Raw genomic sequence first — 19,507 nt, 5'->3', positions numbered from 1 at the left:
AAAACCAAAAAAATATTAATAATACATTTTTTAAGATTCTAAACATCATGAAAAGTTGGCAATTTCAATATTGTTGAACAAAAAAATGTTTATTTAAATTCTACTTTTTTGGGGGGGTGTTGTTTTAATAGAGGCTACACAAGTTGATCTATTGTTATAAAAGCTCTGCTGAACTTAAGAAATCCAAAAAGAAAATATAGATCTTGAAAAAATTTTAACAATTCAATGTAGTTCATAAAGGTTCTTTCTTTACTAGTTTATTTTAAACTATGTTAAATGAATGTTTTAAACTCAGAAATACTATTTCAAAGACAGTATTTGGGGCACTGAAAAAAATATATTTGATTTATGATCATTTAACAGGAAGTAGTTGTAATTCTAGAGTGGGAAACATTAAGGAGACACAGGACAATTAAAAAACTATTATATAGCAATGAACGTATAAAAGGAAATAAAGGAAACAAAACTACATCAGATTTCTAAAAATAGTTCTCTGTTACATACTTATGTGCAGTAGATCTGATTTTTAAAATCATTACCAGTACACCTAAGTTGAAGATGGCAGGTATTTCGAATTGTGTCTTTTTAAACTTTATTGATTAATTGTGCTAACAAAATTTTGAGGTTTTTTAATCCATAAGTTTCAGCATTTCTAAAATTATTTCCCAATCTGGGTTGTTTTTACCTTTGGGATCACATCTCTATTATAAGGTATTTAGGAGAAAGACAAAGAAAGTTACTGCAATATTAAGAATGCTTTATTTTTCCTTACATACACCAAATTCTATTTATGAGTAAAAGCAAACATGAAATGCACACAAGGAAAGAAAAAAAAAACATGACCACATCTTGTGTGGAATGAAGCAATTACAGTATCCTCTGTAGTTGCGTCTCATCATTGTTGGAAAGGTCAACAGTCAGCCATTATCTATTTCTGTCTGAATAGATCTTGAACTTTTTTTTCTACTGTTTCCATTAAGATCAAAAAGGAAAATAAAATTTTCTATAATCCCCATGGTTACTTTCCCTAGAGATTATCATTGCAGTCTGTGAGGATGGAATAAACAATAATTCTACCAGTATGAAAGTCAAGGTTTGACCGTCTTGTAGCTTAGTAGGATCAAAATGGATGTGTTTCTGTCTGCCCCTACTCCAAGGTTTAACCTTGAAAGACATTGCTTTTTAAGTTAAGAATCATAGAGGAAAATCACTTTAACAATTTAGAAATAGCTTACTTTGTTAATGATATAGGTCTATATTTAGCAAATTTCGTAAGTGCAAATGATGCCTCACTATTTGTCAAAAGCCCAAAGTAATTTTCTTTTATTTAACAGCCAAGTTCTATTTTCAACACAGAATAGGAACATTCTGGTTTACCTATTAATAATAAATACATTGGATTACAACAAACCAGCAGAAAGAGCTTGATAAACACTTAACACAGAAGAAAACCTCTCTCTCTGTCCCAGCAGATGGCCTATAATAGCAGTAATACATTATTGATTTCCCTATACTGAATGTTGAACGGTAAGTTACAAAAGAACACCGGCATAATTTTTTGTGTATGAATGCCTGTTCTAGAAAGATAATCCAACCATTGGATGTCAAATAACAAGTGAAATAAAGCAAAGAGAACTGAACCTGTAGCCAATCTCTAGATTCCATTTTTTGTTTTCTTTCCATTTTCATATTCTACCATTAAAAATCAAACCCATATCATATACCTGAAATTTTTTACTAAAAAAATTACAAGTAAAAAGGAAACTGAGTTAAGACAGGAGGTCAAATCAGTAATATGCTATAATATCTTATCATTACATTATTTTTCTTTTATTGGATTCATGTTACTTCTTTCAATAAGTCAATAGAGTCCTGATATGGATCTACTCTTTCCATTCTAGCTTCTACTTATGAATTTTCCATAGCTGAGAACCATGAAATGATTAAAAACATGAATGTTTGTTATATGATGAAATTACTTATAATTCTTTTTCTCTATTTTTATGTGTTCTTTTTAGTTATAGAGTCTATTTTGACTTATTTATATAAAAACATGGAATATATCTTATTCTAATTAAGATCACAGTCTTATGGATATACATAATGTTGAGATTCACTGTTATGTATTCATAGATGTACATAGGAAAGTTATGTCAGATTCACTCCACTGTCTTTCTTATTCTTATCACCACCTCTATTCCCTTAATTTCCCTTGGGTTAGTATTTATGTATCAGAGAACACACTCAACTGTTAGTTTTGGGGAATTGGCTTATTTAACTTGGTATGATAGTCACTACATCCATCTACTTATTGGTAAATATCATAAAGTCATTCTTCTTTATGGCTAAGTAACAGTCTATTGTGTATAGAAACCACATTTTATTTATCCATTCATCTGTTGATGAACAACAAGTTTGGTCCATAGCATAGCTTTTGTGAAGAGCTGCTATAAACATTAATTTGGCTATATCATTGTAGTATACTGATTTTATGTCCTTTGGATGTACACCAAGGAGTGTGATAACTAACTCAAATGGTTGTTCATTCCTAGTTCCATTCCAATACTGCTTTCCAGAGTGGTTGCACCAATTTGCAATCCAACCAGCAATGTATGAGTGTACCCTTTTCCCCACATCCTCACCAATATTTATTGTTGTTTGTCAGAATTTCCATTCTGACTCAAGTGTGATGAAATCTCAGTGTAACTTTAATTTGCATTTATGTAATTGCTGGACTTGTTTAAAATTTTTTTCATGTTTGTTAATTATATTAATTCAGAATATTCTTTTCTAAGTTTAGTATTGTTGTTACACCATTACTATGTTACCCTCTGAAATAAAAGCACCACTATATATAAATGCACTTATGCACATATTTTTGTTTATGTTGGAATCATATATATTTTGTTGAAGCATTACAAAATTTTTGCCTTAAGTACCTTATTTTAGTTTTAACAGCAGTATAAAGGATTTCTTCAAAAAATCATTGAATTTTAAATACATTAAGCATAAAATAGGTGTGAAATGAAGCATGATGTTCTTTCAGACCTTGTCAAGCAATAATCGATTCTACAACTTGGGATAAGTAACTCCATGATAACTAATGTGGTGAAGCAGAGGTGACAACAGCTGCTAACTGTAACAAAAATTTCATGTTGCAAATAGCAGATGTATTTCAGAAAATATGTTTGATGACAGATTTACAGGGGTGGGTGCAGGAAGAAGTAGTTCCCAATATTTTCTGGAAAAATATGAATCCCCATGATACTAATTGCAGCCTGTTTTTGCATTTAGGAAACAGTCATTTAGTCATCTTTCTAAATTGCATTAGACAAAGCAAAGACTTCTACATGGGCTTTTGATGTAACAATTGCCTAGCTCATGGGGGGCCCTGGGTTCAATCCCCAGCCCCCTGCCCCAAATTACATTGTTGACTCACTGTTGAATTAATACTGATTTTTCTTCATACTATATTTGGAGTTCTAAAGTATTTTTCCCCATATATTTACATGTTAATAGCATTCAGTCTATAATGCTTTTGGGGGGGGGGGCAGAATTGGCAATATAATTTAAGAAATATAATTTGAGATTAATTTGTTCTTTTAATATTTTTCTTTGAAAGGCACTTTTTCAGATTTACTGGTAAAATTATTTCTCATTGTTTTTTCTCCAGGATGTGAGTTCTCTATCCAATGCCAATATTTCTGGGAGGACTATAAACTTAAAAATGTGACAACCAATTTTTAACACTGTGAAACAAGAATACAAATTTGACTATAGATCTTTTTGACACAGAACTTTATTTTTGAAATTGTACCTTCAGTAAATTATTATATTTAGGTGAAGATTGTACATATATTTATTATATATATATATATATATATATATATATATATATATATATATATATGCCTAAAATATAATCAAAATATGTGTAACCTCTATATGTAATCTATATGTGTAATCATATATTGATAGAGAACATGTATATGTAATCTATATATATTATATATGTGTGATCTCATATATATGTATTATGTGTAATCTATAATATATATATTTATATAAGCTCCAAGCAATCTAAATTTTTATCAATGATGTATTATTGACATAATAGTGCATTATTTATAAAAAAAAAATTACTGAGTTTGGAACATAAGTGAACACACAGAATTTAAAACATACAAAGGCTAAAGGACTCAATACTATAAAAATGAGATAGATTGACAAATTGTTTGAATGATGGAATATTTAATAGAAGGGCAGTAAAGTAATACAGGAGTAACAAAGAATTTCATGTTTTATTTGCTACAAAATTTCCTGTGTTTTTAAAAACGAATTGCTACACTTAAACAATTCGGGGACAATTTTTAAAATTATTTTTCATTTTTCTTTTGACAAAAATGAAATAATAGGGGATGGATTTCCCATACACACTAAACACCAAAAAAATTCAAATTGCAAGTGAACAATGATGTTTAAAAAACTGGACATTTAGAGGCTGGGGGTTGTGGCTCAGTGGTACAGTGCTTGCCTAGCATGTGTGAGATACTGGGTTCAATCCCCAGCACCACATAAAAATAAAAACAAGTAAAATAAAGGAATTGTGTCCATGTACTACAACAACATCAAAGAACAATCCACTCTATTGTATTACAAAAGAAGGAGGAGGAGGAGGAGGAAGGGGGGGAGGAGGAGGAGGAGGAGGAGGAGGAGGAAGGGGAGGAGGAGGAGGAGGAGGAGGAGGAGGAGGAGGAGGAGAAGAAGAAGAAGAAGAAGAAGAAGAAGAAGAAGAAGAAGAAGAAGAAGAAAAAGAAGAAGAAGTAGTAGAAGAAGAAGAAGAAGAAGAAGAAGAAGAAGAAGAAGAAGAAGAAGAAGAAGAAGAAGAAGTAGAAGAACAACAACAACAACAACAACAACAACAACAACAACAGAAATCAGCAATTCTTAGAGAAGGGAAGAAATGGAGGTGACCTCCTGAACTTTCACGAGTATCCTCTAGGTTCCTATAGTATTGTGAGTAGAAACCCAGAGAGGTAGAGGTAGACAACAGTGGCTAAAGTTGGCAGGGAGCACTGGAGAGAAGGCTGAAATCTGAAGAGGATCCAACTTGGCTACAACACTATGAAGGTAAATTATCTTATGAATTAAAGGGTACACAGTATCAACTAGGAATATTAGTGGAATATTATGAACCTTGAGATAGTTTTGCTGGTTATCATACAGGATGGAAAACTATATAATTTCAAACAAACAGATATTGTGAACAATGGAGCAAAACTAGGCTTACACTAAGGGCTGCTGAGAAAGCACAAGAAAAAGTTCCAAAAGGGCTGAGCTCTTTCAACCAACTTAACTACATCAGATAAAGCTCAGGAATTTTCATAAAAATGCAAACTTAGACAACAGTAACCATGGTAAAAATCACAATGTCTATAATCGAATAAAATTACATGCATGCAAAAGACAGGAAAGCATGAGTGAAAAGAAAAATCTATTAATTCAAACTAACACAGAGATGACACAGTCGATAGAATTAGCTCAAAATTACATTCAAAAGATGTTTATCTGTGTTCCGTATATATATGTTCATATATGTGTGTAGTATACATATATATGTGATCTTAATAGAACATCTACAGAATAAATGACAATGCATGTACGTTAAAAAATATTCTGGGGGCTGTGGTTTTGACTCAGCAGTAGAGTGCTCATCTAGCACATGCAAGGCTCTGGGTTCAATACTCAGCACCACATAAAAATAAATAAAATAAAAGTATTGTGTCCAACTACAACTAAAAATAAATATTAAAAAAGATAGATATTCTGCATGGATTTAAAATTGATTAAACATTATAGAAATAATTAATGAATTTGAAGATGCTGTGGAATGTGGTATATACAAAATGACAGACACATCCATGAGACCTAATAACATTTATATTCCCTGAAGGAGAAGAAGATGGGTTAAGAAACTGAAGATTCAATGCCTAAAAATTTTCCCAGCTTCACAAAAGATATAAATTCACATATCCAAGAAATTCAATAAAGTTTAAGCAAAAAGGAAATGAAGTCCATTTTTCTAAGTCATATTCCAATCAATTGAATTAAAATTACTGAAAAATTAAAAGCAGCATGAGGAACAAAAGATTCCATAAAGGAAGAAACATTATTACAGAGCAAAATATTTACCATACTGTTAGAAAACCAGCAATCTGTAATATTGTACTAATCCAAAATGGCACAAAATAAGAGGGAACAAGGAAAAGATGAAACAATCAGAAAAAAAAGTGGCAAGATGACAAACTTAACAGTATGAAAAATCACAGTTTAAACATTTCATTTAAAAGAAATAATATTAAACTGGGTTATAAAGCAAGACCATCTATCTACAATACAAGTTATGTTTTAATTAAAAACAATAATTAAAAAAGAGGAAGACCACATATTAATATTAGATTGTTGTAAACACACCTAAAGCTATGCTAACAGAGAAAGTTATATCACTATGATGTATATTTAAGAAAAATGTAAAATTAATATCTCAAATAAATAACCTCATATTGTAAGTCAAAGAAACATGGAGGGGGAAGAAAGCAAAGTATCCACAATATAAACAGAAAAAAGAATGTAATAGTAAGACAAATGCATTGAAACAGAAATAACTGAATGGAGAAAATAGACAAAGTGTGGTAGTTAACTGTTATAAATTTTATAATATGATTTGACTAATAAAACATACACATTGTTGCCTGGTGCAGAATTTAGAGATGAGATGAAAATATTTCTGCAGAAAGGAGTGTTAAGAATTGATAAAGGTTGATGAGACACCTCACCTGAGTAAATGAACAAGTAACCTTGGTGTCATGGAATAATTTACATGCCTCTTGCAACATTTATTGACTTCTTAATATGCAAATATAGGATACAAATTAGGAAAGATCCACAGACTACTGTTAAGATGTTATGTCCTTATGATTCAGAAATGCTTAATGGTCAAACAATAAGATGGTTCATTATCTAAATATGTTGAGACACTGTCATTGACAACAAATTTTAAAAAGTGGATTACTTTCATTTTCAAAAGGTACAAGTAATTATTTTTAAAATGAACATGTAGGATTTCTATCAAAAAAATTTGTTCATATCAAGTGCTAAGGAGAAATGAAGGTATGACCAAACCTAGACCACATGTTTAGAAACTGGCCCAAACCATCAAAGGCAGACACTCATTAAGCATTTGTAGTTACTAATGTGGCAAACCTCTTATTTTCTTTAAAAATAGGAAGGTGCTATCAAGTTGAGACTTTAGAGGGAAAAAATGTTAACACCAATCACTGAAAAGCCAATCCATTATTCTAGTAGAACAGCCAAACTATCTCTATTTTCACTATAAGAACATTTTATTACAATGTGCTATTAGTACTATCATATACATTGTAAATTTTTGGATAATTGCCAAATTTGTGAAGCCCTTTATCAAGTTCCAAATATATGTGATATAAAAGTAAAAAAGAAATAAGCATTTGTTTCTCTTTGAGCATTGCAAAGAAGCTGGATGCATTTTAAACACTGAGTTTGAACATATTCACATATGATGACAAAAAGGCAATAAGCATGTCCCATTTCAATAACATAAAAATTCACATTGTATTAGAAATGAACATTCTAGTACAGATAAATTAATCATAGAAAACTGTTAATTTTTCATTTTATTTAAAGGCTTTGTTTTAAATAATATGGGAATTTATTTTTTTAATATTTATTTTTTAGTTGTAGTTGGACACAATACCTTTCAAATTTATTTTTATGTGGATTCTGAGGATCAAACCCAGAGCTTCACGCTTGCCAGATGAACACTCTACTGCTGAGCCACAACCCCAGTCCCTAATATGGACATTTATAATGATAAAATATATGTATATTGATAAAAATATGTGTATACTGATATGCATACTTTTATGTATATTGATAATCATATTTTTCAGAGTAAATATTTTCTTATATAAATTTATAATTTTATAGAAATATTTTATTATATTTATTATTTTTTATTTTTTAGTTGTATATGGACTCAATGCCTTTATTTGTTTTTATGTGGTGCTAGGATTGAACTCAGTGCCCCACATTTGTGAGGCACATGCTCTACCACTGAGCTACAACTTTAGCCCTTATAAAAATATTTTTAAGAGTAAAATATTTCTTGTATAAACTAGAATGAATCTCATAAAAATAATGTTTAATAGTACACAAAATATAAAATTTGAAAACAATCATTTACTTTTTAAATAGGGAGATTCAGTAAATGATTTTTCTACTCAACCTAAAACTAACCAAATTTTAAGCTCTAGTTATAATCTACAGAATAAAATATTCTAGAATAATTCTTGGTTACAAAGTTTAACATGTTCAATTGTATATTAATGCCAATAACTAATAGAATTTTTACCAGAATATATTTTGTGCAGCAATATTACTTTGCAAATTGACACATTTGGAAAGTCCTAAAATAAAAACTAGGTAATACATATATTCATTAATATTCTATGTGTAAAGGATGGCATAAAAACATCTAACCAATTATTTTTCTTAAGAGTAAAATTTAAAGAAAAATGAAATTATAGGTATTTTACTAGCCAAATATTTAAATGGAAAAGGTATTATTTATCTACATCTTCTGTCACTTCTAACTTCCTCTACATCTCTACACATCAGCACCCTTCTGTCCTATTCATAGTTATTTAGGTATCAATTACATTCCCATTCTCCTTAAGACAATTTTTTTCTGAGAATCATTGAAGTTTTTCTTATGTAAACTTATAATTTTATAAATATATTTTATTATATTTATTTATTTTATTGGCATTAAAGTTATACTTTTTTAAAGCTTGAAACAATGAATATAATATTGAAATATTGGAAAAGTATTATAGTCTGCTAGTTGTTAGTACTTTAACCTTTCCATTGACTTATATATCATTATTTCTTTAGTAATTCTGTAGTGTATGAACATATAAGTGTTCATATTTGAATTATGATGAACTAGTGCAATGTTTCACCAAAATTTTAATTAAGGTAGGTTTAGTGGCTCTTTTTGAAAGGGCATAGCTTTATATTTTTAGGAGAGAAATGTATATTTCCAATTTCTTTCTTAAATCATTTTTACATGCATTTTTATTTAATAAAGAAGAACAATGGGGAATCATTTGAATCAAAAGTGAGATTCAAATCCCTGACTAACCCTGAAGCTAGATAGACTGCCTGATTTTTTAAGAACCAAATTTGTCACTATTGGGCTATTTAAATACTTAGTGTCTTGATCTTATCATCCCCAGAAAAATATCATAGTAATATCTAGAATTGTAAGACTCTAATAAAATAATAGACCTAATTGGCTTAAAAACATTTCAACTAAGGGCTTGTAATCTGTGTTTATTTCTGTGTTTGACTGACATTGTGCAACACATTTGTCTCCAGATGGCTTGAAAATAGATTATATATCTGCAAACATAACTCTTCTGAAAGTACTTACTTAATTAAATTGTTCATGGCATCTGGGTCATATGCTGTGACTTGTCCAATAATGCTACCCTCCTTTACATCCTCATCGACTTCTATCAAGTAGGAGTGTCTACTGAACACAGGAGGCTCATCTGTGTCTTCCACAGATATTTTGATTACAGCTGTGTCTTTGAAAGGTCCCAGGTGTAAGAATCGGGGATCCGGATGAGTGTTACTTGCATCCACTCTTAATGTATATAGCATTTTTTTTCAAAGGCTACATTCTGAAATTAGATAAAACAAGAAAATATTAGCACAATTTACAAGCCATAACCATAGGTGAAAATTTCTAGATATAAAATCCTGATTTTTTAATGATACAGGCAATTAAGACTAAGTAACTTACACACACACATATGTATATACTTAATTATATATAATAGTGTTAATTATATATAAATATTGTATATATAAACAAATTTATTTTATATAATATATAAAATAAATTTGCAGTTTTTTTTTCCTTTTGCCTCATACTTACTTTTACAGGTTTAACTAAATATAATGGAATATGCAAATAAGATTGATTCACATTCAGTATTGTACTTCAATATTTTTAGGCACAGATAAATGAGACATTCTTTAATGAATATAATGATTATATATTATTGGTATTAAAGTTATACATAATTAAAACCAGAAAAAAAGTTGACTGATGTAAAATCTTAGAGCAAAATTGTTTATATTTCATTTATTTGACTGTAACATTTGAGTAAAATGTAAAATAATATTGACCTACATTATTCCATGTAAAGTTTCAAAATATTTCCCTAAAATGCATTAAGAATTAATATAATCAACATAAAACACATATCATTTTTATCTTTTATTTATTTATATAAACCATTACAGCTAAAATTAGAACATTTTAAAAACTGTGTGAAATAACAGTGATAGCTACATGCTTATTTTTTCTCCCATAAGAAGAGATTAAACACGTACTTTTAGTATTAACTTAGTTTGATGGCTGTATACTACAAATGCAAGCAATTGAGCTTTCAAACCACTGTATAAGTGTGAATGATAAAGATGCTTTACTTATTTGAAGTGAAATCACAACTATTCCCACTTACGTGAAAGGTAGACAGCATATAAAAGATACAGAAAAATAAATCCAAGACTTTCCTTCTTTTACTGAGAAGCAAGAATAAACTAAAGAGCACTCAAGGGAAAAATGAAGACAGCAAAAAGACACTTGTTTGACAGTTATAATCCCTTCCTGTGTATCCTTGTCAGTGATGACATCGAACATGTCCGCTCCCTCTCCTTCTGCAATGCTGTACTCCACCTCAGCGTTTTCCCCCAAGTCAGGGTCATTGGCTTTTATCCTTCTGAGATGGGTTCCAAGAGGTGCAGACTCTGGAGAACTAAACTAATATGTACCTGTAAATTAAATCAGCACTGCTTTGGCATTTCCTTTTTAGATGATGAAACTGTGTCATTTCTCCTCATTTTTACTTAAATAAATTAATTTTAAATTGGAAGAGATTTCCATATTATTGAATTTTAAGCTGTCAGAATTTATAGATTTATTTAGTTAGGAGAAGAATATATAAAGGCAAACAATTCGTAAGTAAGAAATATAAGTTTTGGGAAGCTACTTACAGATGGGAAATGTGATATTAGAATCTAAAATTATTTATTTAAAAGAACATAAAAACCAACTATTTATTGCTTATATGGAGATTCAAAATCATTATCATATATTTTACATCAATGCAATTGTTTTAAAAATACGTGTTTCTTCTTTTTTTTTTTAAATCAGGGATGGAAAAACAACTCTGCAGAGATCAATGTTAATGCTCCCCTCACTTTTATTTTTTGCTTATTTGTTTCAAATTTAATGTATTTTTAGTAGATTTTGTTTTGTTTGTTTGTTTATGTTTTCTGTAGACCCACCCATTCAATACCTCACATTCTGTCATTCCTGGAAGTGTTTTAGTTTGTAAGTATTCAAGAATCAATAGGAAAGACGTCCAAAAAAATTAATTAAAGTAAAAAAAATACTTTTTAAAATATTTTTTATGTGTTGAACAGTATAGTCAAATGCTCTCTACAGTAGTTTATTTTTCCTCTAAATAACAATGTAGGAATTATCTTCAGGATCAGGTTCAAGAAAATCATCCTCCAAATTTAGATAAAGGAAAATGCCAGTTGTCTCGGACTTCATAGTCTATTCTTTTTCCAGTGTTTGATAGTTAAAAATATAAGCTTATAAGTCCACTGTATGAGTTTAAGTTGTCCTCCTGTGCAAGGTATTTAAATTTTCTAAACAATGAAACCATGTTTTCATCTATAAAATGAAAAAGAAAATGCTAGCATTTGAATTACAAGATTGTTGTATTATATAAAATCCTGTCTGTAATTCCTTCAGCTCAAGATCTAGTCCTCAGCATTTTATTAGTACTATCATAGTTTCAAATATTTGTTAAGATTCTAACAGATCTTAGAATTACCAAGTGGCAAGACATTAAATAATTTGGCAATTTACAATTTTAGTTTACATTAAAATTATTAGTAAACACTACTAACATTTAATGCAATGTTTAAGTTTCTGTTACTGGTCTTATTATTCATGTTCTCAGCAAAATTCACTTTTAAAAATTAATCATATGAATATGTTCACCAAAACTGTTGCATCACATATTTCACATTTTGTCAACCTAAAAAATATTTTATTGTTTGAAATAAATATGAATTTAAATCGGACCTCAACTGAGAATTTTAAGGAAGAATTCTTTATCATTTTACACACTGCAGAGTCAAAAATTTTAATCAGATAATTGAAATGTGTTTTTGTAGGACCTCAAGAGATGCAAAATATCCATGTTTTAAAGTGTATCCTAAAATTGTTTCAACCAAAAGGGAATTAAATAATTTAATCTTCATGACTCAACAGCATTGACATTATTGAATTTTAGTATGCCATCACATGTTTAACAATGTCAGTATCAATACATGCCATCACACACAACCTTGGTAAGTCATGACTCTATAATTCACTATAATAATATAGAATGTGGCCAATTTAAGCCATTTTCATAAATCATTTTATTTCAGAGATGTTAAAATTTAAATTTTTGCTTAGGATCAATTATCAAAGGCTTATAATGCTTATGCACACACATGACAACAGAGACCAGTGTGAGGCATAGAATTTGAATTTAGTCAGGGGCTGGGCACGTGGGCACCTGCCTGTAATCCCAGTGGCTGGGAAGGCTGAGTAATAAGGATCACAAGTTCAAAGCTTGTCTCAGCAATGGTGAAGCACTAAGCAACTCAGTGAGACCCTGTCTCTAAAGATAATACAAAATAGGGCTGGGATAGTGGCTCAGAGTGCCTCTGAGTTCAATTCCCACTGCCGCAGTCTCTGGCTGGGCACAAATCACGAGTCTCCACACAGCTTGTAGATTCAAACAGCAATTCTTTATTCCTGAACTCACACCGGCCGTCTACAAACACGTTCTGGGGGAATCCATGTTCTCTGCCCAAATCCACTCTCTCCCAAATCCACTCTCTACCCAAATCCACACCGCATGGGCTTCTGTCTCCCAAAATATACTGTCTGACCCTAAGAACTCAAGAGGAACTCAGCAGCAGGATACGCCCTATTCTAAAGGGGGAACACCCTAAACACGATCCTGCCCTGGTCCTTGAGCAAGGTCACCTTTCAGAAGTCCTTCCACTAGACAGCATGGGAGTAAGCTGGCAAGGAATTTGTCATACCTACTTGGCTGATGGCTCCCAGCATCTCCCCCCTTCTGATTAATTAAACAACAAGTAATGTGGCTTAAGGACCGTGCCTGGTAGGTTGTCCAGTTCAACATATGGCTCTTACCCGTCATTGGAAAACTGACCTTTAGGCGTCAGCCTCCTGTCTTAGGTTGATACCACTGCAACTGGATCATACCCGTCACTGACTACCGGTCCAGCATACAGCCATACTTGTGGATAGGTCTATGCACCAGTGGGGGGGGTGAGGTTCTTTGCCTCACCTCTGTTGGCCCCCAAATTTGGCCTTGGTGCCAGTGGGGGAGTGAGGTTAATGTGGCTTAAGGACCGCGCCTGGTAGGTTGTCCAATTCAACATATGGCTCTTACCCGTCATCGGAAAACTGACCTTTAGGCAACTGACCTTTAGGCGTCAGCCTTCTGTCTTAGGTTGATACCACTGCAATTGGATCATACCCGTCACTGACTACTGGTCCAGCATACAGCCATTGGCCCCCAAATTTTAGACCATCACTAGCAGAAGGGAGGAGGATACAGAAATGCCACGACACCAAGCCAATTGACAGTTCCTTTGGAAAAATCGCATCATTGGTGACACCATCAGCAAAGATCACTGGTGACACCATCAGCAAAGATATGCCAGCATTACCACAATTTGCTGCACTAAACGTAGTTACATAGTCCAGGCAAGTTCTGTAAGCAGTTCAAAGGGGAGGAATCTATCAATCTGTCCATCTCCTCCCAAAGTCCGTTGCCTCCCAATGTAAGTTGACTCCTTGATTGAGCATACTTGTTGAGTTATATTCATTGGGATGAAGATAGGAATTCTGGCAATGATGCTAAAAAGACATTATCCTGAAAAGAATTATTAAATATAATGAAAAGGAAAGGTGAAAGTAAACAAACAGATCTGTTAACTTCCTTAAAAAACAATCCTTAACAGCTGTTTACCTGATTTAAATTAGTAAACAAGCAGATCTGTTAACCACCTTTAAAAACAATCTTTAACAGTTGTTTACCTAATTTAAATTAAGCCATTTAAATCACGTGAATAAAAAAAAAATAATTTGGATCCATTTTCTCATGAGCGCTCCTCATATATGAAATATGAACATATGCACACACAGACATACAACACAAAACACAAGAGTACAACACATAAGACAATAATAAAGGCCTTGTAGCTTTACCTAGGTGAAATCTCCATTGCAATGTTTAAAAACTCCACAGTCAAAAAATAAAACTGATCAGAAAAACATTAACCTAGGTTTGTATGAGCTCAAAAAATAAAAATAGAACCTTATGATGTGGAAAAATGCAATAATAAAATATATATTGAAAAAAGCATCCTGGTTAATCACAGTCGCAGATGTAAGAATGGCCAAGCTGGAGTTCTGGATTTCAGCTGTTATGGATTTGAGTCAAATCATCTTCTTTTCGATCTGTAGAAATCGTTTTAGTTAGTCTTTCTGGAATCCAAATCGGCTGCTGTTCTCCTGCGGAAAAACAAACAGAACCCCGACTCCAGAAAATCACTGGGTCAGGATCTTTCCATTGTCCTGTTAGAATATCTTTCCAAAGTACTTTAGTCTTATGTACATTTTTTGGATACATATGTCTTTCTGTAGCACTAAGTACTGATTAATCCAAATTTAAAAAGTTTAGAGTAAAAAGGGTTATTTTAAGTTTATCTTTGGGGGATATATACCCCTTTCCAATTTTTAAGATTAACTAGGCTTTGAATCACGCAATCTTTCCTCCGTCATGAAGGCATCTTAACCACCTTCAAATTAACCTTTTAAAGCCTTCCAATTATCATCTATACTGTACTTTTAAATGTACTTTTTCACCACCTACAGCTTTACTCTTTTAAACGAGGCTTAGATTCTGTTTAAATCACTTTAATGTTAGTTTACATGGCTGCCCTTCAACCAAAGGCCTTTTTTACTCCATTAAGAAGCTTTGTCTCAATCTGCCATGTACAAATACCTTTTTTTTTCTTTCTTCCTTTCTCAAGCTTTTAAAGTAAGTCTAGTTTTCTCAAAAATTTTTTAAATGGCATTTTACAACTTTTTACTTTACCACACAGAGATTATCTCATCTAGAAACATTTCTCTTTTTTTTAACCTTTATATTAAAATATATTTTCACATCTTGAATCTTTTTATATCTCTTTTTTAACCATTAACCCTTTTTATAAATTTACATTCTGAAATAACCCTTATAAAATTTCTGATCTAGACAAATTACTCCACTTAAATAAGATGAAATACTTTCATGTTTTTTATGGTACTATAATACTATAATTGAAACCCAACTGAAACTTCTTATACTCTTTGTATATAAATTACACATGATAGAATCTTAACACTTAGTAACCTTGTTTCAGCAAAGACATAGACCAAAGCAATATTAAACATTTTTCCATTCACCAATTTATGAAAACACACATAATGATTAAATATATTACCTTATGGAACTTAATAAGTAAAGAGTACTTGATTTCATATTTAGTGGTTGATATTTTAACACTTTAGTTTTGTAAATTAATCAGATGTGTGTAAAAACCAAGATCTTAGACAAGCGTAGTAAACAGAATTAGCCATCTCTTTCTTGTTGAAGAAAAATCCTTCTACAGGATACCATGATGGTCCCATTGATATATTTAACAACTTCTCGTTTAAAAGCCATGGGCTGCATTTTTGTATGGTATCAACATATGCCCTAGCTGTTCTTGGTCTTACTGGGGTGCCTTTTTTCTCTAACAATTTCTCTTCCTCGGAGGTAAACAACTTTAAACCTTGAGTCAACCATTTTCCCCAGTTTGCCTGAGAAAGTTCTAGGAACAGGCAACTTGAAATGAAAACAAAATAAATCAGAACAAGAACACATTGTTTTTTGAAATGGTCACCCATTCTTTCGCTCTTCCTCAGGGGCGAACAATTTTACTTACCTTGTCTTCAGATGTTCCCCCGTACGGACCGCCAAATGCCGCAGTCTCTGGCTGGGCACAAATCACGAGTCTCCACACAGCTTGTAGATTCAAACAGCAATTCTTTATTCCCGGAACTCACACCGGCCGTCTACAAACACGTTCTGGGGGAATCCATGTTCTCTGCCCAAATCCACTCTCTCCCAAATCCACTCTCTACCCAAATCCACACCACATGGGCTTCTGTCTCCCAAAATATACTGTCTGACCCTAAGAACTCAAGAGGAACTCAGCAGCAGGATATGCCCTATTCTAAAGGGGGAACACCCTAAACACGATCCTGCCCTGGTCCTTGAGCAAGGTCACCTTTCAGAAGTCCTTCCACTAGACAGCATGGGAGTAAGCTGGCAAGGAATTTGTCATACCTACTTGGCTGATGGCTCCCAGCACCCACTAAATGAATGAATGAATGAATGAATGAATAAATAAATAAATAAATAAATAAATAGGATCCAATCAGACCAACTGCAGAGACCACATTCCAAACAGGAAGATCATTCAGAATTTAGCATGGGACGTTTTCCAACACTTCAAAAAGTAGAAAAGGATAGTAAAAAGCCCAAACTGCAAAAGAACCTCATGTCCTTGTTTTGACCCTTTGCCTACCCAATGAAGAAAATGATACCCATCACTCTCAGTTTGAAAGAAATTGTGCTTCTGTGTGTGTGTGTGAGTAGAGGGATGGGTTTTGTATTTGATAGTTTGCATAAATTAATAGTGAACTGATAGTGCAAACATTAGATTTAAATAATTGTACGTTTGACAAGTTTTTCAACAAGAGATCACTAAACCTTCCTTACTCTGTGGAAATCGAGGAGGATTGTTGTTTACATCTGTCAGAGTGATGTTCACTGTTGTGGTTCCAGAAAGGCCTCCCATCTGGCCACCCATATCTCTGGCCTGTATAACCACCTGGTACTGCTCTTGATTTTCTCTGCTCACTTCTGGTAATGAAGTTTTTATTATGCCTTTTGAAAAAAAAAGACAATTAAACCACTGGCTTTTAAAATTAAGTTATTTAAGATTCACTTTATATAAGTTAATCATAGCAAATAGATAAAACAGCAGTGTGATTAAGCATATCCTTCAATGCACAATTAATTCAACATAACTCATAAAGCAGAAAGATTTTTCCCATGGTTTTTTCTCCATGAAATCAGTACATCCAGATGTATATAATGAGAAATATACCATGTCACAAGTGTTTTACCTGACTCTGGGTCCACTGAAAAATATGGCTGTCCTTGCAATAAACTGTAGACCACTTTGGCACTATTTCCATAGTTGGCATCGTCTGCATCTGTTGCAGTCACTTGTATAACAGATGTACCTACAAAAAGCCCCCAAATATAAACATGTAAATACTTCCAAATTGGAAAAATGTACTTGTGTACTTGTACTATGCAAAAATTTTTAGTAATGCAGTTAGTAGTATTTACTGATAAAGACTAAAATAAAAATTTTAGTAAAATTCTCTAAAAAATGTATACTGATATCTATTTAACTTTATATTACAAATATTTCTTTATTTTTGGTTAGTAAGAAATCCCAATCCTTTAAAAACTAGAAGTGCTTTAAAAATTAGTTTTAGGAGATAAACAAATGGAATATATTAATTGTTTCACATACATACACGTGTGTGTGTGTGTGTGTGTGTGTATATATATATATATATATATATATATACACATTGTAATGTATATATACATAAAAATATGTACATATTTTTAACTCAATTGCTATAAAGATTAAAGAATAATTTTGAAATCTTAACTGAAACCTACTATGGATTCCCCTGTGTGAAATGATTTTATAGAACATTTTAAGTACATTATACACAACTTTTCAAGTTTAATTCTATTACTCAGATATTAATATGTTTGAGGACTGAGTGAATTCCTCATTGGTTCTGTCATCTATCCTAATACACCATATATCTTATTCACTCATAAACTTCTCTAAGTAAATTGCAGTGAATATCTCTCAATTTTGAATGCATATACTTATGCAAATTTCATTAAATAAATATGATGTCCATTGAGATTAACACTAACAACTCATTTCCCATCAAATCATTTCAATAGTACCCCAAAATTAATTCAGGAACAGTCGTTTATGTTTTCTTAAATTAATTCACATACAATGATAACTTGAATTCAGCCACTAAAACCTCTCCTCATCTGTAATGGAATTGATACATCCTGTGACAGGAAACACTACATAGTCACTAGATCCATGTCAATTATAAGATTTATCATTGAAAAGTTATCCAACCTCACCCAAAAGTTTAAACTAGTTTTCTCCTCAGTAATTTTTGAAAGTTCATCTAAGTTGTTTTCTAATTTATATTTAAATTTTTGTTTAATTATATGTGAGTACAAGTGAGTTAAAATAAGAAATGTTTTCACATTTGGATATCATTGAAATATAAATTACTAAGATTTGCTTATATGTTGAAAATTCCATTAGTTACTTCATCAAGTTTTGGACATTTCCTGTGCTACTTTTCCCTTTTGTTTTTTGTAAGTAAACATTTTCATGTTTCACTATGGGTACAGGTAAAAACAATCTTCTGTACATTTTCACTATTTTATATATATATATATATATATATATATATATATATATATATATATATATATATGTCATAATTGGAGACAATAACTTTATTTTATTTATTTAGTTTTTTAATGTGGTTCTGAGGATCAACCCAGTGCCTCACACATGCTAGGCAAGCACTCTACAACTGAGTCACAACCCCAGCCCGACATTTTCACACTTTTTAAATAATATTTTCATGGAGAAAAAGTTTTGCTTGTTCTATTTTATGGGTGTGTGATCTTTAAGCTTGTGAAAAAAATGCTTGGCCTTAAGAAAAAAGAAAGTTTAGAGAATACAAATCACCCCCATCATGTGACTGAAAAACTAGAACACCCCTATAATATTCACATTGCATCCCTTAGATTCTTGTTAATAGTTAAGTATGCTTTTGAAACTGGTAAATGCTAATGACATGCCTCTAACATTTTATTTATACCAACAAGTTAAGAAAAAAAAAAAACACCAATTGTTTTGGTATACAAGGGATGGATAGTTTTTTCTTTTTCCACAAAAATGTAATGATTCTTAACAGTGAACATTATTTAGTAATAAAGTAAAATGATGCATAGTTAAACTAATTTTGCATGTATTTATGAAGACAGGTTAATGTAAAATACACTTT

The 19,507-nt window shown here is 31.6% G+C and overlaps 1 pseudogene; it reads right to left on the bottom strand.

Annotated features, from left to right (window-relative positions):
- The window catches only part of LOC143410713 (cadherin-9-like), a 102,861-nt pseudogene that overhangs the window by 12,632 nt on the left and 70,722 nt on the right, over window positions 1-19,507 (bottom strand).

The sequence above is a fragment of the Callospermophilus lateralis genome, chromosome 11, assembly GCF_048772815.1.
Source record: "Callospermophilus lateralis isolate mCalLat2 chromosome 11, mCalLat2.hap1, whole genome shotgun sequence".
NCBI classification, from domain to species: domain Eukaryota; kingdom Metazoa; phylum Chordata; class Mammalia; order Rodentia; family Sciuridae; genus Callospermophilus; species Callospermophilus lateralis.
The sequence above is the reverse complement of the archived record's forward strand: the minus strand, read 5'-3'. Positions and strand labels throughout refer to the sequence as shown.